General features: G+C 38.4%; 1 protein-coding gene across 6 annotated transcripts in view; it reads right to left on the reverse strand.

The window, feature by feature from the left end:
* The window catches only part of ARID1B (AT-rich interaction domain 1B), a 339132-nt gene that overhangs the window by 276540 nt on the left and 39008 nt on the right, over window positions 1-23584 (reverse strand). The window lies entirely within an intron of this gene.

Raw genomic sequence — 23584 nt, forward strand, 5'->3', positions numbered from 1 at the left:
AGGTTCGGACTTTGGGGAGCTCATGGAGGAATTGCATTAGCCATTTTCAGGCTTTGGTCAATTAATACAAGTCAGGAAGTTCACCATCATCATGTATAATGAACACTGCCCTTGCACAGCAGGGTTTGCAAAAGCAAAAGCAGAGAAAGAGCTGCACCCAGGCTGCCTACCAGACCCTGCCTGTTTACAGGCAACTTCTTGGGTGAGGAGGAGTGGGCACCCTCGCCCCTGCCTCTCACCCCGCACCCAGTCGGCTGCGGCTTCCCCACAGCTTCTAACAACTCAGGGACGTGCCTTCCACTGACTTTAAGGGAATTTTTCTTCTCAGTCTTTCCGTGCTCTATTTTCACTCGCAGATCTCTCTCTAGACATGGTCTCTTTAGATTTATTTTATAATACCAGGATCCTCTTCTGTTTGTACTGCATTTTTCCTGCTCTCATTTGTTTTACCCTTTCAGTACTACCGCTATCATCGTGTCTATGCAGAAGACTTGGGAGACTTCACTGGGACCTGCAACATTCTCCAACAATAACCTGAAATGACCAGGAGGGAAGATTATCACTAGGCATCCGTTCAAAACAGCTGTTCAGGTGGAGGGTCCTGATTAATTACTGCAACTCAGAAGTCAGTGACAATCTCTTCCTGACCAAGAAATAACTACCCAACAAGAGCAGCAATTCATAATCATCTTTATTAAGAGTAATTTAATCACACACAATTTATTTTTTAAGTGGCTGAATTTGTACTTTACTGGAAAAAAGTTGGTTTGCTTTTTCTTGGAAAAAAACCCAAATACTTTTTAGGACAAAGAACTGTTAGGAAAAACAACAAAACCAATTTTTTCCTTAAAAATTCCAGCACACCACCACTATCTGCCACCTCTTACTTCTTTTCAATATCTCCACACACATCACCTGGCAGATCCCAGTAAACTGTGTTACAGATTAAGCTCTGCCCCAAGGTTTATCCCAGCAGTATCTTTTCATTTCTGAATTTGTTTTGCCTGAAAACTTCATATTCCAGCAGGACTTTCAATTGCATGCAACTACTATCTTCCCACCTTCTTTTTCATAATTAATTACCAAGAACCTGTTTCAGCACTATGTACACCAAAATACCGAAAGAAAGCCCCTCTGACTCAGGAAAACCCCCAAACAAATAAATTTAAATATTTCCCTATTTGTTCTCAATATAAGCAAGCAGTATGCCACCTGAAAGGGTAAGATGAAGAGCGAATGAATCAAAGACTATGAAATGTATTCCTTAGTTATTTTAACATCTAACAGTAGAAAATTATTTCAAGGCTACCAATACACGCACAGAACAGTGCTGGTGAAGCAGTATTGTCGGTGATGGCCTCCTTAAAATACTGTTTTAGAGAACGACTCTCATACCCTCTAGGCTAATCCATTCCCATGCTCTGTGTTGGAAGATGATACTCATATTAAAAGATCTATCAAAGCCCGTCCTACCTCAGACAGGGAAAAAGAAGGCAGCACAGCTAATGGAGAGAAACCCTCCGAGCCGTAGGCAGAGCATCTCTCCCCTTGCCATTATCTCTCCCCACTCTACCATGCTAAGGGAAGTTGGCAAACTGAGACAGAACTCCCAATTCAAAAACGCAGGAGATTTCAAAAGAGCTTCGGAAATGGGGAGAGTAAGGCTGAGGATTAATAGGATTTAATGAGCTTCAGAGCTCATTGAAGTGCGGGGGGGGGGGGGGAGGGATGGGATGGGATATAAAATCGATGTCTATCACGTATCAAAATAAAAGAAATGTGAGTAACACTTTTTTCTTAGAAGTTAAAATTTTTTAGTTACATGGATTCAGATTTCAATGCCTGATATGGAGATGTGAAATCTCCTTAGGGTTAGTTTGGGGTGTTTTGTTTTGTTTTTTTAAATAAAGCATGGCAGAAATTATTAAGAGTGTTTTTGGAAGTTTTCAACTCAGAATAAAAGCAATTTTTACACATACACACAGAAATAAAATCAAAGTCTATCAAAATAGAAAACTGAAAAAGTTACAAAATTTGAATATTTAGATTCGACTGTAACTGTGAAGAACATACAAGTTATAACTTACAGCTGAAAAAAAAAATCACTGAAAAGAAAAACATTACTCTGAAAAAAATCAAAGAAACAGAACTCTTCAACACCCCCCCCCCCCAAAAAATATTTCTTTTGAAATCAATTTGCTTTCGAAGATACTTTAACTATGACAAAAATTTATTGTCTGGCAGAAAACTACACTCACCATATTTTCCAACAGCTTACAGGTATCCAAACTAATGAACTGCAGTATACCATCCTACTTAGGTAAAATATGGAAATACTCAAAATTAATAAGCATTTAATATAAATAAAATTAATACAGACTTACGACAGAGCAGTACAAAGATAAGCACACTGAGTTAAATTTATACATCTTATAGTTTGTTTAATGTAGTGTCCATAAACCTGTAGGCAGATACACACTAAACTGAGTCAGAGTGGAACATGACTTTCTTGGACGTTAAGATAATTTTAACACAAAAAATGCTGTCCCCATCTACAGAGCTCCAAAACACTGACAGACCTTTTCTAACTCTGTTTCTCTGGAACATAAGCAACTAGACATAACAGAACGAACAAATAATTCTCACAAAGTTAATGAAAATGGAGTTATGATTTCACTAAATCAACTGCTGTCCTCTCCTTCCAAAATTACTCTGAAACCAAAGGCACCAAAGACTTGAATAGCACTGGTGAAAATGTTTTCAGGTCAGAAAGTAACGTAGCTTGATGCTTAAACGTTTTGGGCTGCACAGCTCAGTGGTTTTTCAAAGACACGATTTCAGTCGAACCCTGAGCTCCGAGGGGAACAAAGCCTCAAGCTATTGCTTCTCCCACCCCAGGGCAGCAAAACCCCTGCGTGAATATCATCTGAACTCCCGACCAAACAGGTATTACAATAAATAAATATGGCTCATCTAACACTCACATTTAAAAACCAGAAGGATTTCTTTTTCAAGTTTTGAGGACAACATCCAACCGCTTGCATCCCCTTCTACTCCCTGACCCAATTTGTGTAATGGATGGAAATGGTAAGAGCTCTACCATTGTGAACAGTTGTAAAATGAACAGCTGTCCTTCACCTAGCTGAACAAAGACACAAAAAAGTCAGAACTGCACTTACTCCATCTTCAGTGCTTTTTCAACTGATGACCGAGTGGTACTTAATGGAGTGACAGAAAGACAACGACTGGAGAGGGGGTGGACAGAGGGAAGCACATTAACAGGGCAATGATGCCTGTACTTCAAAAATATTTTTTCGTTTATCATAAACTGCAATAATCAGTTATAAAGCTGTTTCTAGATTAAGGGTATACTTGGAAAAATACCCTGTATTTCTGCTTTCAGAGCCAACGAGATAAACACCAAAGTCCCGTAGGAAGATAAGTAAGTCTTAGGCATTTACCCAGAAGGGGAAAGGTCTCAGGTATTAGGATGTAAAACTGCACTGAAAATGCAGGCTAGGCATAGAGTTAATGATAGTTTGATAGACCTGATTAAAAAAACCACATGGATAGATGGCAGTCAGTGCCTATTATTGCAAGGCTTGGATGGGATTATTTTAATTAATGTTCTACCTAAACTCTTATTTCAATAGCTACTAATTACCATTAAGAACTACCAGCTATATCCGCAGATTAAACATTTCTCCCCACCCCAAAGACCCAATTTTAGAAGCTGCTTCTACAACAAATTCTTTGTTATACTGTTTATGGTACTACAGAAACCTTTACATCCTTTTAAATTTGCGGTAAGATCCTTTGATGTAGGTCTTTTAAAAAAAACTTGTTGAACAGATACTCACAAAACAAATGCCTCTTTACTGTATGCCCACAGAAGAGTGTGAAAAAATGTCAATCTACTACATAACTTCATAGCAAAAATCAGAGGACTCCCAGTATTTGATGCAATCTTCAGACTGACTTAAATCCCATAGCTTTCTCTTTGTTTCTGAATACATTTAGGAATAGAGAAATAAGAAAGACCTTGTCTTGAAGATGCAATTTTTTGTAGATTGATGTATTCTCTTTTAAAGGGATATAATTTTACAATCCCTCACAGGTGAGATAGTGGGTTTAATATCTAAAGGAAAGTACATATTTGTCTTTATGTCAAACTACATGAAAGAAAAATCACTGGGAAAGTAACAATAAAATACATGCACTGCAAGGATCCATCCACATTCCTATTTTGTGGCTCACATTTGACATATTATTTGCCATACTCAGAAATGTAGTATTTCTGTATGCACACACATAAATCTTGACAAAAAGATCTTATTTCAGTCATGCTGATCCTATTTTTAAATTTATTTAATACTCAGCTATAAAAGGTGAATACTATTTTATAATTGAAAAGGATATCACAGTTGAGAAATATTTCTGATTGAAAACACTATGTGGATGGATAAAAGAAAAATCCTACTGCCTTTCCTTTAAAAAAATCAATAGAATAAGACAGATATGTACAGAGTTTGGGGAAACTAATAAACAAGTTGCAACAAGAACAAAAGTCTTACCCGTTTCCCACACACACACACACACTTTAAATCTCAATCATATTTTTCCCCACAGTATTGTGAATGTAATAGAAACTACACTGCGTACATCTGAGATGCTACAGTTAAGAATTTTTACATCTGTTTAAAGACATCCACAAATTTCAGTGAACAATTATAGAGGCTTGCAGTTTAAAAAAAAAGAAAAAAAAAGGTGAAAATTCTAGTAAAGAATCTCTTTGAAAATTTTTTTTTAATCTATTCTTCTGCAAGACAGAATATCTCATTTTATATTGCTTAACTGAGAAACTCCATGAGAACATATTGGTTACAGCATAGCCAAAACAACTGTACAACTATATGCTACCTCTCCCCTAAGAAACAGTGAAGAACAAAAAATAAAATTAAAAACAATCAAACCCTGTACACCAATTATGATAAAAAAGTGACTATTAGCACAGCTACAATACTTCAGACAAAATTTTTAACAACATTTGCTTTCTCCATCTGTCTTTTTTGAAGACTTACTTCATCAGTGAGTCAGATTTTGGACAACATTTGATGTGGTGCCATTTAAAAAGAAAGAGAAATGAGAATTAGGACAAGATTTTATGAAATAAATTCTGCCACAATCCAAGGCAGATCTGGAATATGACAACAAATTCATGTCGAATAACAGTCTGCCTGATGTTTAGATTGTTAAGACTTACTTAGGAAATGTGAAGAAAAAAAAATTAAGCTTTCCAAACAGTCTTAAGGAACTTAGATTCTAATGTATGCAACATATTATAAGAAAATTAATAGATACATGAATTTAATGAAATGATTCTGTGTTTGCCTATCACTGTTATACACAGAGGAGCAATCATACGTCGGTAGCAGATCTGTGTCGTTTGAGTGACTTCTGCAATTTTTCTTTTCCATGTATAAAAGCCACTACACGTCTACAAAGACAGTAGCAAGAGGGCCAACTGCTAGGGTTTTTACTCTTGTTATTAACCTTTGTGATCAATCTTGTACAGGTTCTTCTCTCTACCAGAACTAAGGAGAAAAAAAACATTTCAAATAGCAGGATGGAGCAGACAGCTTTTTGGTGAGTGGATCTCCTGCACAGAGACCAAGTTCACAAGGTAAGAGTGCACTGACAGCACATTTTCTTTACAAAAAAAGATTTACTAGCCTATTAGGAGTGCCTACCTAAACAATGCTTTTCTAACAGGCTGCCAAAACATGCCAAACTACATCCAAAACTTCTTGTGCATTGACCTCATTACTTCTTACAAATGGGACTGTCGAAGAAAAATCCTGTGCTTAATGTATTCTATAATAGTTATCAGTCAGTCACCGTCCTTCTGAATACAGCTGGTTTGAGAAGTCAGACGAAGCATCTTGACAAAATGCTGTTCTTTAAAACCAGAATAATGGAAACTTACCAATTTCTTTTAAACATTTATTAGGTCCAGAATGGAACTGCTGCACAGAAGAGTACAAGGCATTGCCACACAGCTTTGGCAGACCCAGTCGCAGCCACCAAGATGCCTTATTCAAGGACATGAGCCTTAACTAGCAAATTACTGCTTATTTTCAAATTGTCCTGACTGTGGCAATGCAGCAAAGCAAGCCAGCCTAACTGCAAAGTGCCAGAGATTCACCCTCCTCTTCATCCTCCCGGCACACACTCCCCTCCTCTTTTTTTTTTGCACAGCCCCAGCACCAGCCTGGCCCTGAGCTGAGCCATTTCAGTGCACTAAACCAGCAGAAAACTAAACCTCCTCCGCTCCTTCCCCACAAAAAAAGGAAAGTCTCCCGCCCGCTCAGTGAAACTCTGCTAAGCTTCACTAAAATTAGCAAGGCACTGTACTGATCCACAGGGAAAGCAGGAGATCCAAACTGAATCAGTGTGCCGCAAGGAACAGAAAACTGTCCAAAATTAAGGAAACGTTTTCCCATATCCCCCTGATTCTGACTCAGATTTGTAACACCAGCAAAACGCCATGTAACAGCGATGTGATTGATGCACGCTGTATTTTGCATCACGTAAAGCATAAAAAGCACAAGAAAATCTCAGAAGCATAGAAAAAATCACTCCAACATCCAAGACACTTTAAATATATATACACATCTATACTTAACACAGACATCCTCACTGAATTTTGTTAGTAATTAGTCCTTCATCTGAACACTTCAAGTAATTCGTAACAATATATAAAATATATTGGTGAAGCTGACAGATATTATCACCTCAGTAGAGACAGCATATTAAATCTTTTGTTCAAGTCTATGGCAGAGCGATGAAGCCCACCGCTTACACTCAGCACTTTGGAACAAACTCTCCCTATACAGAATTACATTTTGCCTGTTTATTTTCTTATACCGATTTAGTTTGCTAAACATTTTTCCCATTTCCTTTCTTGCAAATACATTGTAACGTGCCTAGCACACTGCAGTTTTTGAAGCACTTGGGTAGTCAACGCACATATATAATCCGTTTTTCAAAGTCATAACGTGCCTTGAGGGATGTGGAAGGTGTTAAGAAAAATAAATAAGCAGCAAGAGTTTTTGGTTCAGCCAACCAGCCTAGAGTTACATTTTTCTAAGTACTTGTATGTATTCTTAGCCACTTTTAAGTATGTGTTAAAAGCACAGAAACAATAAAGAATTTGTAGTTTTTCTGCAAGCCATGAAAACCTCTGTAGCTCCCTGGTGTAAATGCAGAGGGTAACGTATGAGGAAGAAAGACGGTCACCTTCTTACTACTAACTGGATTCGGGTGTTCAGCCTACTTAAGCTGTTCAGTAACAACTTACTTCAGTGCCTAGACCAAAACCAGTATTTAACAAACCCAAGAAATTTGTAACAAAAGCTTGCTGAAACCACTGGCAGAGGAAAGCCAAAAATTATCTGAAAGTTAGAGACTATATAAATTATTCTTTAAAACCCTGTAATTAGGATATTGCCAGCACTCTTCAGACATAAAAGACTGACATCTTATTTGTTCAATCTGAGCCCTGCATGTCTAGATGTTTACAAAACCAAACAATAACATTTTTAATATTTTTTCCTAAAGTTTTGTATTTGCAACTGTCTTGTAAGTGAAACATCTCCAAAACAGCCCAAAACAGTTGCAGAAAACAAGGAGGGATGAAGGAGAAACACAAGCTTAGATGTTTAAAATACTGCCATTACTAAGGGTATCAAGGTAAAAACTGAAGGGATGAATTGAAGGTATGCTCAGTGCTCAAAGCACATTTCTGAAATACAAGATAACAATTTGTCAGAGAACATCTTCTCTTTATCGCCCTCAGAGGGTTGCAAGATTATTAATCTTCAGAGCACAAAACACTGCAAAACTACAATTCCCAATGTACCCTGCAGCCCATTCAATTACAACAAGTACATGAGTCCTTGCTAAGAGGAACAGGATTAGTTTTAAGAAAACATAAACCTAGCTCTGCTGTGCAGTTCCCAGCTCTTAGCAGCTGGGCATGTATTTTTCCCATAGTCTCTTCCTCTTGCAGAAAAAGAGAGAATTAATCAACTGAGAGAGGCTGAATAGTATTTTTGGTCTCCTGTGAAAGAACAATCTCAAGGTGGTACTGCAAACACATAACCACTTTTGGAAGAGATTTTGGCAATGCCTTCAACACAACTGTATGTGGTACTGAAACAGTAACCTCAGAGCAAAAGGGTATGTTACTGGGTTTCCACTATCCCCCAAAATACTTCAGCTGACCGACAGAAGAAACAAAACTCAAGCTGAAATAATGAAGTGGCACCTCTAAGAAGGAACAAAACTTCCTGGCGTGGCTCAGAAAATAGGATCAAACCAGGACAAACCCTCTGTGAATTTACAACTGCACCTGTGGTCCAGTGCTCTGGAGCCACAGAGCAGCTTTTACGGACAGGGAAAATGTCTCATCTACTGCTGTAAAAGAAAGCATGCATGTGGCACACACATGCATGCATACATATGGATGATACCACCTGAGACATGTGCATCCTTTCCAGGCCTGAGGTCACACCTACCACACCAGGGTTTGATACGACACGTACTACAATTATGACTAACAGAGAGTGCAACTTCAGCTGAAACATCTCTGGTGCATGGTTTTTCCAGGTTAAATAGGGGAAAAAAAGGGAGTTGGTTGGGGGAAAATGTTTTAGCCCCATCATACGGTTTTGTTGAGCTTCATGACCTCAGCTTGGTCCCACTGCCTGGCCCCTCCATCCCACTTCCCGAGCTCAGGCGAGTCAAGAGGTGCATTAACAGATGGAGCAGAGGGACGCCCACACCACGTAAGCACAAGAGGCTCTGGCAGCACCAACCTGCCACCAAAGCCTCCGCAGTATCCAACAGTGCTAGAAAAGATGCACCTAGTCACCAATGAAAGCAAAGATCCCCCCAATGTAAGCCACAAGAATGCACAAACCATCATGTAAAAGTAACTAATTACATTTATTGCATCCACTACTTCAGCAGAAGAAGAAAAAAACCCCACATCATACAGAAGACCACCGTCACTCTGGAAAAGCAAAGGAGAAGATGGCTTAGGAAGCATGCAGGGGAACCACCTGCCACTGCAGGGAGAGGACATGGGGCCTCACCTGGGAGGCAGCCAACAGCGGTTTGTCCCACTAGAGCCCCAGTGGGTCAAAACAAGTCAGATAATAAACTCTACCTCGCAGGAGATACAAACACCTGGAATTTGGTGCCTGTGCCAGTACCCACCCCATTACCGAATTAACCAGCAGGGAAGGGGCAGATGACATGCACCAAATTTACTGCCTGGTACTGCAAGACCATTAATTTATCTTACAGCTATTTTATTGGCACAACCCCTGCTCTCTAATGGCGCTCTTTTCCTGACTATGAGAAATTATTGGGCAGTTTGTGCTAACCGCTTTCCCATCATGTTTCATTTCCAAACACCATCTTCTGTCAGTTTATTCCCATTCAACCCAAAGTGACTGTCAACGTGAATACAGATGATCTGTTCATTTTTATAACAGTCTAATTTTGAGAGTAGTTTCCACCTCCCCTACTCCTTGAACTTAAAAGACCAACCAAACCCAAGCAAAAAAAACACCCCAAAACCACCAAAACACTAGTAGATTAGACCTCAGCATTACAGGAAATATATTCTGCACGTCACTGACCCATTTACATTTTACTTTGTTTAAGAAAAGACAAGAATTGTGGAAAATGGAAAAGAAACGAATGAAACAAAAGGAAAAAAAAAAACAACCAACCAAACCCAAAACCACCCCACCCCTACAATGTTTTATCTGTGTATAAACATTTTGCATCGTAAATAGGCATATACTGCTTTTCTATTCCTGCTTATTCTACTACATTTTAGCATTTAACCAAAAGGAGAGGCCCTTCTTGAGGGGCTGAACCCTCACCTCCTAGCACCCATAAACTTGCATCTGCACTGGAAACACTCTCAAAATGCAGCAAAATCTAGTAAAGACTGGGGGGAGGAATGGGAGGGTTAAAAAGAAAATAAGGAATCCCTGGAAATGGTCCTGCACTGCAATTATGTAACTCAATATCAAAGGTGCGAAAGCTAGAATGAAAATATTTGATGTGACAGCTCTTCACCTCAGTTGTAGCATGCCCTATCTAAATAGCAGGAGAGCAGATGGTAATTTTCAAGCACATTTAGACTGGAATACAAACGATACTTAAAAATAAATACATAAATAAACAAATAACAGCACACATGGAATAAATAAAGCTAAGCATGTGTAGGGGGAGAGAACGTCTTACTAGGCTAACCGACGTAGCTGAGGAAAAAAAACCCACCACCACACACACAAATTTACAGTCACACAAGCCCTTCTTCAGATCTGACATTTACAATTTATTTCTAAGCTAAACCACCAAATTGTGGAGCAATACAAAGATGCATGCACTTGTCCTGGCAAAAGCTTTGAAGTTCATTGGTATTATATCTGCAGCCTGGTAAGCTGTGAAAACTCTGTCCTTTCAAATGAAGCAGCTTTTGAATACTTGTTTTGAAAATTTTAAGTGAATAAGTAGACTGCATAAAATTTGTTCAAACACCCACCACTACCTAGAGATTTATGCAACGTCAGATGCACCCTCAAACTCCAAATTATTTTGACGATAAGAAGCAATAAATCATTTTAATATTAATAAAGACTGGTTTCAAAATGCTGCTTGCTCCACAGATAATTCTAAATAGTTTTCCAACTGTCCAATCAAATAAATCAATATCTGGGGTCATGGCAGAGGTGGATTTGTGAGCTATACATGGTCTGTATTTAATTGTCATAGCAAATCCCAGATTTAAAGCATCACTACAGCTGACAGAGCCAAGAGCAGCCAGTGCCGTTACTAAGAGTGGTGCCTACCACTGCCCAGGAATCCATGCTGTCAGGATGTTTCTGGATACAGAGATATATATACCACCGTATATATGTATGTATATATATAATATATCTATGTATATGTGTGTACATATATAATGTCAAAGACAAAATTTAACAAAATTGGTGAAGAGAAAGGACAGAAATACATGGCAAATTGTTCTTAAAGATCTCCTAATCGCCAGTATGGCTGCCGGAAGGGGATGCCCACACACACCTTTCCCAATTCTCCTCATCTATACAGTAGGCCAAGATGTTCTGTTGGCCATCTTTTCAGCATCGCCACCTATTCTAAAAGGTGAGTAAATGACAACCTACCACTGACAAGTAAATGGAAACCGCTACAGATTTTATGCTTAAGTTGCTGTGTTTTTACAGAAAAACAGTTTGCCCACTTAACTGAATAAAACTTCTAAAATTGCTTTTACACATACTATTCTAACAAGCTACACACATATACACGCCCACTCCAGTATACCGATCTTCCAGGGTTACAGTAACATCCTATGTCAGTAAATTGTGAAAGAAAACGTAAAACTAATTGTGCCTAAATAAACCAGTGAGCACTCTTACCTCAATAATCCTGACATTAATTATTGCAAAGGCCTGATGCTTCATCCAGAGCAACAGCACCTAAAATTAACAATTTCCTCTGCCTGCATAGCTACGTATCCCATCCATGCCCTTGTCAGTTCATGTCACAGTCACTGCAACGCTCCTCTCTCTGGTGCAGTCACACCAGTTTTGTTACCCCACTCCTGCAGACACCTACTTGGCTCTCTGCATTGGCCATATTGTCGCTTGTGTGTGTCTCTGTTGCTTTCTGCTTCCCCCACTCACCCTCATTTTTAAAGGCCTCCCCAGCTCATCTCCAGACCTTCTCCTATGATGCTAGCATCTTAAGCATGAACTTGGATGCAGTACAGCAAATTCCCACCACCCTGAAAACAAATCTAGAACCCTGGTGCTGGAGGGGGACAGTTTCTCATGATGGCAATGAGGCACATTTTGACCTGATGTCAATTTAGACTGAAAGATTTCAAGACAAGACTGTAAAAACGGGGTGGGGGTGTGTGTGGGGGTGTCAAATTAAGTGCTGAGACAAAAGCAATTGTGCTGCATCTACAGCATGTGTTTCCACCTGATGTGTAAGAGCACATTTGTTCAAAGCATGCTAGAACTCCAGCACATTTAAAACTTGGATTTTCCTTCCATATTTTGCAAGAACATGATTTCTGCTCAGTATACATTATTTGGATAAAGCGCTACTGAGTATGCAGCACCAGGTAGGTATTTTATCATTTATTTGCAAGTATCATGCATTTTATAATAAATGAGCATAACAGTTCAGCAGCAGAGTCAAAATTTGTACCCAAGCATCCTAATTACCAGGATTCTTTCTATATTCCAACTCTAATGTGTTATCTCATTTGCTCATTAGTATGTAGTATACATGCATTACTAAAAGCACACACAAATGAAATTATCATAAATATATAACTACAGTTACATTTTTATTAGGTTTACAGAAATTTGAACGAAAACTGAACTATTAAAAGCAAAACTTACATATAAAATTGTAACACATTGTGTATTACGTTTAATTTATTCTCCAAAATACCCAAAAAAATTCTAAAGTGAAAAATTATGTTTTATATAAAAACTAGTAATAACTATCTATTCATTGTCTAGAAGAACTAGAGGTTATTATCTGAAATAATAACTTGAGTATATTGTAACATGGCTCCCAGGCGTTAAAAAAAAATATAAAGCCATTTATTAGCTATTAATAGAGTCAGATTAAATTGATATGATTAAGTCACAGTTTAATCTACTGTATGGTTTTATGAATTTAACTTGCTTCCTTGTGGTCAATTTTGGAAAGTAAACTGTTAATCAAACAGTATTAAGACCCTTACTCCCAAAGCACGCCAAGACAGAGGAGAACAGATACAGAGGAATGCTTAGTATGCATACACTTGCACGCATTCTCACATGGAAATTTGGTAAGGTAAGCTTTTCTTTATTTGTACTTTTTTGACTTCACAACAAGCAGTGAGAATCGAGATGGATAGCTAACCAACATACAAAATGCAAAAATCGTTCTCCAGAAGTGCCTCACGCAAATGCAGTAAAACCTACAAGTCCACACCTGACCTCCTTCCTTGAGAAACTCTCAATGATCTTCAGTGGGACACATTTGGGAAAGAAAAAAGAACAGCTCGAAAAAAGAAAAACTTCACAGTTTAAATGGGCTTTATAGAACTGGACCAAGTCAAATTCAGGAGAAAAACCTGTGTGTACCCCATTCACTGAGTCTCCTGTTCAGAAGTCCTCCCTATGAGCTATCGCTGGTTAGTGCTTCTCGCAGCCACACTTGCCCACACTGCGGAGACCATGGCAGCCCACAGACTGGCCTGCCAGCTTGCTGCTGTCTCAAAGGAAGTTTTTTCTGGGGGATGCAGGTATCAGCCTGCTCCTGATTCCAAGCGAGACACAAAATAGCATTTCTGTGTCTTCTGAACTCTTACAGTTTACCCAGGGTGTTTCAGCAGAAGTAAGAATGCCTTCCATCTCCAGAAGGCGTTTTCATACCTTCTACATGCATTTTAAATTACTTGCCTGATGGCAAATATCTCAGGCGTAGAGAACCCGTCTCCACAAAAAGCACCCACTTTTGCAAAATTAAGAACAACGTTACATTATTTTCAGTAATTAAAGTTCCTAGTTTCTGAAGGCATAACAATGTGCTACAGGTTTAATAAATTGACCACATTGTTGGAACATGAGATTCATTAGCGAAAGAAAAACAAATATTCTGATTGCAATAACGCAGAAGTGCTTTCACATTCATGTCACTCAATACTTTAAAGACCAAGTTAATTTTCAGATCTTTTGGGGTTACTTTGATTGTTTGAAAATACTCTGCAACACTCGAAGGAGACAGCAAGCCTTACATGGCATCCACACATGGCCACAGTTCTCCAGTCAATGTGCTTTCCTTGCCTGTGAAAGTATAGCCCATGCTATATATCTGTATGCTGTACTGAAAAATTCTTCTTTAAAATTTCTGTTCCACATATTCAGTCATACACAGATTCAGGTCAAGAGAGCTGAATCACCTCCTTTTAATCTAAAAGGTTATTCAGTTCTTGGGAATTCTTACGATCAACCACATTCTCCAGTTCCCTGCAGCCATTCTAATTCTTTACCCAAGCTCCATCTCCACTAGCCATTTTGAGGGACCAAAAACCAGATTCAGTTTTCCAGTATCACTTTCTTTTACTCAGCCAAATATCATATTAATGCTTTCAAACTGCAGGATTGCGCAAGGAACTTGCACTCAACTGATTATCTACCATGACCTTCAAAGCCGCCTCTGTCACTGCTTTTTCAGAAGAAAGCAATATCCCGTAAATGGGACCTGCACTTTAGTCCCTAGATCACAGTGGATTTATTCAAATCGAAGTATTGTATATTAGCCTGGTCTTATCTTCATTTAAATTGGCAAGCAGGAAAATCTGGTATGAGTAATATATTTTAATCCTGTGTTGCATTAATTATTTTTTTGTTATGATTTTAAAGAAAGGTTTAGTCTCACTGATTGGTAACTATTCTGTTTTGTCTTATTATCAGCTCTAGCTTTCACACTATGCTTGGCAAGTCTTTTTGCTAACCAGAAAAAACGTACTTAAATGTCCACACACACTTATTTAAGCAATTATGTACTTAAACAAATATTTATTCAGTTCTTAAATTTAACATGCTTATTACATTAGAAAAATGGTAAACAGAACATTTCTTTCTTACCAGATCATTTTTTAAATTCACAATTAGTGCTCATTTATAGTTGAAGGAATTTGACTCCTTTTAAAACGGGTCTTCGTTAGTTAAAGAAACCACTTTAAAATAAACTTGATCCACATTCAAAATATCCTTATTAAACAGAACAAGAAATAGCTCTAGTTGTAAAATTCTGACAGATGGTGGAGACAGAAACAGCAGGAGAGAATTAAGTTTTTCCTCAATTATTCATTTAGTAAAAAACCTTTAAGCCATTTTCCAACTATCATCTATAGAAAAAAAACTCCTCCCAACCCATTTAGCTTATGAGCATTCCCGTCTTTGTGTTGCTGTCCCTCTGAAAGTAACAGACACGTGTTTGTATGTGTACACAATATATCTACCAATCTATACGCATCCATCGTCATGGATTTTAAGTTGTTGGCTTATTTGAGCTCAATTCTTTCTGCATACAACATAGTTAAATCAAGCTATAGTTCTTACAACTAAAAAACCACTAATTTACTTCTGTGACCAGTTCTTCTTCATTTGCCTTTGAATTCCTCAGATAAAATGCTTTTCCAGACAAACTGTCACCTGCATTTACACACACACAGTTTTTAACAGAAATTCATAAGGGTTTCAATATTGGCAGCAGAAGGTGTTCAGTCCCTGCTCCCCCCGCCCTCCCCAATGCAAGTAACATTCTTAAAGGACTGGTCATCCTGCTTCTACTTTATTTCAGTGGTATCTAGTAGGTACTAGCTAGTACCCTCATCTCCTGCCTTCTCTGCCAGGACAGTAACTCAGAAGCATTTAAGATCATTTGCTTTTGAGTACTCAGTGATTCAGAAATACATAATACCGCTCTTGATATAGAGTACCACTTTCCCTCCCCTTCTACCCATTCAATTCTCTCTAAATAGGTTATAACCGTTTATTTTAACATTCCAATCCTGTGAACCTTCCCACTAGATTTCAAGTAATACCAAGTAGATGAAATTTATAATCGTAAATGAGAAATTTCAGCTCCTCTTGTTTATTACCCTGGCTGCCAGCATTAGAGTATAGGCAATTAAATAGGGCGGGTTTTTTTTATCCCTCCTGTCATGCTGGGTACCTTGATCACTTTTGTTCACAAAACCATGATTTAGGTTTCAACATGTGCTTACATGTTCCTGTAATCTTACCCTCCACCCCCACTGCCCCAGCCCAGAGGTCTTCCACCCACCCAAGCCAAAGTGCTCCCCAGCAAATCGCTTCTGGTGGGAGCCCAGCCAAAAGAACACGCTCCCTTCCCTTCGCAGACGATAACTAGTTTCTCCAAAACCCCAACAGCTTTCTACACTGAATTACTCACCCTACCAGCAGGTCACTTCCAGGATCTTTGTTTCTGTCCTGCCTATCAGGAAGGAAGGCTTTTTGAGCACGTCAACTGGATAAAGAGGCTTTTAAAAAGCTTCTGCCTCCTGGCAACTATCATCAAAACCCTACCTTATTAATGTGAATTCTTCCACCAAAGCTGACTGACAGGACAGCCGAATGTGGCTGGGGGCAGGAGAAGGGGGAAGAGGGGGATGCTAGGTTTCTTGCACTGAATGGAAAAGGTGGGTTTTCTTCTACCTCATGGGAAGTTCTGAGACTTGGGAATGTCCCTTAGTCATCATCTTCTGGGAGTCTCAGCAGCCTCAAGAATGTGAGCCATACCTTCCTTTCTTTAGGTCAGAAAAAGCCTGTCTAGGTGTATTTTCTGGCCCGTGGAGCAATTCAAGCATCACAGCTCCGAAGTCCTCCAATCCCATAGCATGGATTTAGTCCACTTATTTCTGCTACCCTGAAATTTCTGAGACATTCTGTCATTTTGTTCTATACCAGAAAAAAAGAAGCCACTGCTTCAATATGCAGTATGGTTTCAGGAAGCATCATATTCTAAATTAACGGTACTGTAGGGTGTCCAAAAGTATGACAAAGAGTCAAGTCCAGGCAAAGACACTAAAGAGCAGTGGCCAGTCACGTACTGTCACCAGCTTCGTTCAGGAGAAAGATTATCAACTTTTTTTTTTTTTTAATGATTTGCATTTGCACACTTATTTTCACATGGTAACTCTTTTCTCAATAGCTACCAAAACATACCTCCATCCAAATGACTGCTGCATCAAGGTGTATTTTTTGTAATACAGGTCCAGATTTTTCTACAGCCCTACTGTCACTACATTTACCTCGACTATCTCACCAGCAGAAGGAAGACCTTTGAGACGGATCAGCTCATAACCACTGCAGTTTTCCACTAAATAACTCCACGAAGGGACAGGTTGCCACAGGAAGGGCTGGTAGCCTCTCCCGCTGCCTGTGAAGGCAGCTCTCCCCGCCGAATGGGAAGCCTCCTGTGCCTTCCAGTTGGAAACAGCAGCCATAAGGCCAAAATGGACATGAAGAGCACAACCTTAGGCAAATTTCACTAAAAATCATGTAAACCAATGGGAGAGCTAATGGCTAGTGGTGGTGTTCCTGAACACAAACAGGGTTTCAAAGGGAGCCCCCCAGCAATACAGTTTCCTCACCCAGAAGGGAGAGCAAACAAAAGACTGACCAAGCATCCATAACACCTCTATCCAGAACAAGGTTTCAGGCTTCCATTATTCACTTATTTTTCCATGAGCAAATATAGTGTAACTAACAATATCAACGTAGCAATAAAGGCAAACACGTACACCTCTGTCTAAGCTGACAAATATATTTGCAAGGCCCATTTCACCTGCAGCTAAACAGAAAAAGTTACCCCAAGACAGGGAATCTTAAGGAAAAAAGACGAGAAAAATCCCTCAAGGCAACTGCACACAAATATACTGTTGTATGTTGCTTGCTCCAATAAGCACTTACCCTTACTTCAACCGCAGGAAAAATTATGGGACAAGAGTGAATTCACGTCCTTTCAAAGGGCCCTATCGCCCAATTCATTCTGCCTTTTTCAGCACAATTGGGATTTTCACAGCATATCACATTCCGGTGACTGAATATCTCAATTTCCAAAACAAGATGTTAACAGCGTAGATAAAGAACTCCAGCAAGTGTACGAAAACAAGACTACACTTTTTTCAACCTCTATTCAAATATCAGCTACAATCTCTCACCAAATGTATGAAAATAACAAATAAAAGGCATCTCTTTAAGGAAAACATTAAGTCTTAGTATTCTTATTGCATCCTTTAGGTGAGCCGTTCACAACATTTGTTTTCAATTGTAATTTGACATACTCCACTCCACGTGTATTACTAGATGAACCACTGAAAGCAACACAGGGAGAGCAAATATTGCATTCCAAAAACAAAGACAGCGTAGCAATAAAAATGTGCAGATTTACGTTAGATTCACTGTAAAAATATCTCCAGGCTAATCACAAACTGTTATGGCATCCTCAATATTTTCCACTGCCATTGTCTTCCTTTAACGGGGGAGAAAAAAAAAGAAAAAAGCTGTGATTCAAAATGGAAGTTCAGTAATTATTTACAGCCCAGTATGTAATCGGCAAAATGACTGGCAAAGTTCTTAGCACATCAAGTCAGATGTATGTAAGCAAGGCATTCCTTCCCTGCGGTAGGCGGCCCCATGTCAAGCAGCTATGTGCTAGAACTTGTCCTGTGCTACCTGTTCAAAGAGAACTGTGCAAGAATATTTCAAGCTCTGACAGATACCACTTTGTGCAAAAACATCCACAGGAGTATTACAAAAAAAGACAGCACTGATGTTTCAGCAACCCCTGTGTCAAGAAAGGTGCTCTCCTGCATTTTTATTGACATGCGGGAAGTGGATGATCATTCCTTGTACAATCAGCGCTAGCACTGCCGATACTGCTTCTCTACTAGTCCCCTGCTCCTTTCCACACCTTTTACCAAACTCTATTATTTAAGACCTTGCACCTCGCTTTTTCAGAGATGCTACTGAAAATGCCAAATAACCTAGTGAAATTTTGCATCTCTGAGGCAGTAAAAAGTACCCAACAAAAACACAATGCAACTTTAAAAAGCTATCATTTGCAGCGTTTTATTACTACAGGATTAACAAGTGCCAAAGTCTGTTGTCTTTTCTCTCATCAAGTATTTATAAAAATCTTGAGGACACTTAAATGTACTATGTGGAAGGATTCGGGACACAGTCATTCCTGTCTACAGCTGGAAGTGGAATACCTAAGATCAGGTCCACGTATAAAAAATACATTTCAAGTAAAAACATGTTTTCTCCACTAAGCAGAACGCTACAAGCAACGTGCATCTTTTCACACTCTTATAAACAGCCGCCTTACAACCAGGTTTCATAACAATAACCAATTTTATCCTCTGGGCTACAAACTTTTTAAAAAAAAAAAAACCCAGCTTTACAGAAAGCAGAAGTTTCAGAGTTCCTGCAAGCAAGTCTAAAGCAACTCCAGTAAAACACAGCAACTCACACATACGCAGGGTTCTGATATTTAGTCAGGTTTTTATTCTGATATACAGGATCTTAATGCACACCAAGAATAGGAACATATTTTTAGGTAGTTATATATGTGAAAGACAAAAATGGGATGACAAAACACAAGAGAGAAAGAAGAAAGAAAAGCCTACACCCAATACACCCAAAGTATATCTGATCTTTTCCTGGATATTCTTCAATTACTTTTTGTGGTTATGCTCCTCGTGTAACCCCTGCATTATTGGCCTAAAGCAATATTAGAAAACATTATTTTTCTTGTAATGTATAAAATCAAAAAAGAAAGGCCAAGTACCCACACAGTCTTGGCATTTACTGAATCTATTCTTCACCATTTGCTGCAAGACTGCAAATTTACTCAGGTCATAAAACTTAATCTTCAATTTGAGAAGGATACATGGGATTTCTCACAGCACCACCTCGAAGGACTGAAAACCCACCTGCCTTCTCTCCAACATCAGGTACAATTTTTTTCCTTGGTGAACGCAAGGTCTAAGGTATCATTTTCTGCAGAACTTAAGGTTCATTTTAGAAATAAGTTTCCTCTCTAGGACAACTTTCCAAACGTAAAAGGGCCATAAATCTATTAAGTACACACTTCCCAAATCTGCAGGGGGATATCTTGGCCTCTGATTTTCTTCAGTTTTGCCAACCAGCAATAAAATTAAACCAATGAAAAACACAAAACTAGTCAATTTGCATCCGTCCTTTTAAATACTCTCCAGTACGGTGGAAGAGTCAAAACACCAATTTTCAGTGCTGCCAGCAGGAAAAGTTAGGAGGGACAGCGGAGGCGAGCAGTGTAGTTACTCAGAAGGGGCAGAAGGAGCTCAAAGCAGAGGTCCTTGCTGAGCAGCCCTGCCTGCTTCCTCCGTGCACAGGCCCAATCTGTTCTTGGCACGGACTCTCATATGTTTGTTTTTACTGAACACCGCTTGCACAGCACGAAACAGTTCCGAGAGAGAGAGACAATCCTGTGAAAAGAACAAGGCGGTTTTGCTAACCTGTCCTGTAAAACACATATTTGCCAACATGGCCTGTAAAACACATGTATGTACATAGACTCAAGATAAGTAATGTCACTTCTGTAATTAAAACAACATCTTCCCTAAGTGGCTATATAAACCTTGTTTATTTTGATTGGACTCTTGTCTCAAAAAACAAGTTATATTACAGTTTACCAAGAAATATGCAGAAATCTCTTCATCACTGTTCTGTGAAACAAACTAACAGCAAGCATAATTTGTCCCTTTGACGTATATACCGAAGCCAAATTAACCCACTTTCCAAAAGGTGTATTTGAATATAAGATTCAAATATGCTTTTCTAATATTGTCCAGTCACTGAATTGTTTATTACCTGTTATGTGTCTTGTTCTTAACAACACACAAATGCAAAAAGCATTACTAAGAAACAATGTTCAGAAGAGGAGGAAAAGGATGGAGTGTATAAAGAAATAAAACAGACACTTATTTTCTTCTTGCTCCTCTTCCCCACCCCCCAAAGACATTATAAGATTCAGAGATCAAATACTTATCAGCAAGGATGAAGCATTTAACACTTTTGTTCTATTTTAGGCAAAGCAATGAATAAGAAGCACAAGTACCAGAGAAGCACCCAAAAATGGGGTCACACAAGGTAGCAGAAGAATAAAAGCCTACAACAATTAAATGAGCTGTAGCTTTAAGTTATTCCTTAAGTTCTTAAATCTTTCTTTCATCAGTCTTGAAAAACAACAAAACACCAAAAGCTTAAAGTATTTACACCAGGATCCTTATATGCCCCCAGTTAGTATAGTTACAAGGAGCAATGCAATATATAAAAAAAACCATGGAGTTTTAGAAAAAATTATCTACAAAGAATGTTAATAGTCTTAAACATATTTAAGATTTTTCTTTTAAGATTTTATAACTCATCTACTCCCACAAAAGTCTTAATGTTTTAGGTGATAAAACATACAAAACTGAAGCAGGTTGCTGAGCAAGCTTTGATTATACTGCATGGGACCCATGTCATTTAAGACTGACTACGTAAAAAAGGTGTGGAAAATGCTTTTGATTTTTTGCAGTACTTACTATGCTACTGTAAAACTAATTTTTACTTAAGTATTGCTGAAACTAAATCTAACATAAATCTTAGTTTAAAAAAAAAAAAGCTGCTAGTAGCAATAGGAGTCTAATCTTGAACTACCGAAACATCAGGTATTTCTTGAAAGGTCTATTGTTCCAAGAAGAAAGCTACCTGATTCTGTCCCAGGGTCACCAAAGTGAAGGTTACTGGCCTGTCTCATTCTGAAATTTCTCTTCAGTTGACTTAGAGGGCTGTTTCTGCCTATGCTGCTGTCAATTAAAGACCAGTCACCCAACCCCAACAACCTGGCCCCCAAGTGAAATTGTAGTTCCACTGAAGTCACAGCAAATTTCCCACTGATTTCAGGCAGGTTTCACCTTATCATCTTCAGCCCTATTTTCAGCTGTGGGAAACACACTCCCTATTTTTAAAAAAGCAAACCCTGTTGCCTCCCTTGCTTCCTCTGAGTAAGTTCAAATTTACAGACAATTGACAGTATCTTCTGAGAAACTTATACCAAGACTTCAAAAAAAATGCTGAGTTGCCCCCCGGGGACATTACAGAAAGTATGGTTACAAAAATCTTAACGTGCGTGTGCATGATGGGTCTGGATGTCATTTCAGTAATTTGGAGTGCCAATTATTCTTTGATGAATATTATTAACAGAAAACTACTATGACTATACTATTAGGAGTAACAGTTAATTATTCCTTACCTACACTTGAAAACCCTCCTGGCACAGTCATTATATGGCAGCTGTTGAATAGAGTAATGCAGCAGCCTTTTCTTAAAGTAAGATGCTTATTTTACTTCAAATGTAAATAAACTCCTGTCTCCTGCTGCCATGTAAAATGAGCTGTTCATAAGTAAATGATTTTGTATCTTCCTAGTGAAGCAGCAAACGGTCCTCTGTTCTCTACTTCTGATCACCAAAATCTATCTCCTACCTAACTCCAGTGTAGACTGACAGCTAATACTGCTAGCAAACCAAGTTCTCAACAACAAAATAACTGCTGCTTCCTTAACAGCAATCTTTTTCAGAACACCAACACATAGGGTTTGTATGTTTTCCTCTCTCATGCCCCCACTTCCAAGCAGAATTACAAATGTGATTACAGCTATTAAATATTCCAACTGAAGTACAATCATTTAGCAGTAACAAAAATATATTTTATTTGGCATAGTACACTGATGATTCTTACGCACTTTCTATACAAATGTAGCCTGCCATTTACTCCAGGATGGATGTAAAAATTAGCATTTACTGAACATCAGTACATAGTAATTGAACAGATAAATATGTTGACCCTGTCTCATTTCCCAGCTTTCTCGCACCAGCTGAAGGATCAGTTCTTTTTCCCTTTCAACCTACATTTTTTTCCATGCAGTTTCAAAGAAATGATAGAAGCTACTGAAATGTTTCTATTTACCATAATAATACAATTCTGCTACTTTAGGGATTTTCTTCGGTAAACAATCTCAGATGACCAGCATTAAGATGAAGAGCTAAGCTACCATAAAGACCCCAAACTTATGTCAAATTTGATTCCACGATTATCTGTAATCTGTGCTCACCTCCCTCTATAGAGTAAATTACACTCAATAGAAGGGATAATTCTAAAGGAGACAATACAACATAAAGCCTTATCCTGCCATGAACTAAAGTAGCAGCCTTTTTTTCAATTTAGTCAATGAGGCTTAGTATACCCAAAAAGAAAGAACCAGGCTAAACATTTTCCTACAGTCTGCACAAGCACAGTATTTAGCATTTTCCTAAATCTGAAATTTAAAAATCCCATTTGTTTACATGACAAAAAGCAGCAACTTTTCTTTGCAATTATTAACACTTGATCACCAAAAGATCCATTCTTAAAGACGACCTTACAAGGAAGACAAATAGCTATGACTTCTCATCCTTTTTTCTGATTCATAAAAGGAAGGATTCAAACTTTACACTCTCCAGGAAGTATTTCTTCTACTTATTTTATTGAAGGGTTTTTTTGCTGGAAGTTTATAGCAGTTCAACAGGATGGCATATATATCATTCAAATAAAATTTTACTGAGGAATTATTTTAATTCAAAGTATTTACATGTTTTTAATAGAAGAGGAGGTTGAGAAAAGATTCATCTATAAGAGTTTCAACCTTTCTGCTTTCCAGGAATTACTAAGAAGGTCTTTAATCTACTAGTGAGAGCTCCAAATAAATGCCCAGGAAAAAAAAGCAAAACAAAATGAACAAAACAAACAAACAAAACCCCAAAATAAGACACACACAAAAAAAACCCCAAAAAACAATAGAAAAACAAAGCCCCC

Source organism: Aptenodytes patagonicus, chromosome 3 (assembly GCF_965638725.1).
Source record: "Aptenodytes patagonicus chromosome 3, bAptPat1.pri.cur, whole genome shotgun sequence".
Lineage (NCBI taxonomy): Eukaryota > Metazoa > Chordata > Aves > Sphenisciformes > Spheniscidae > Aptenodytes > Aptenodytes patagonicus.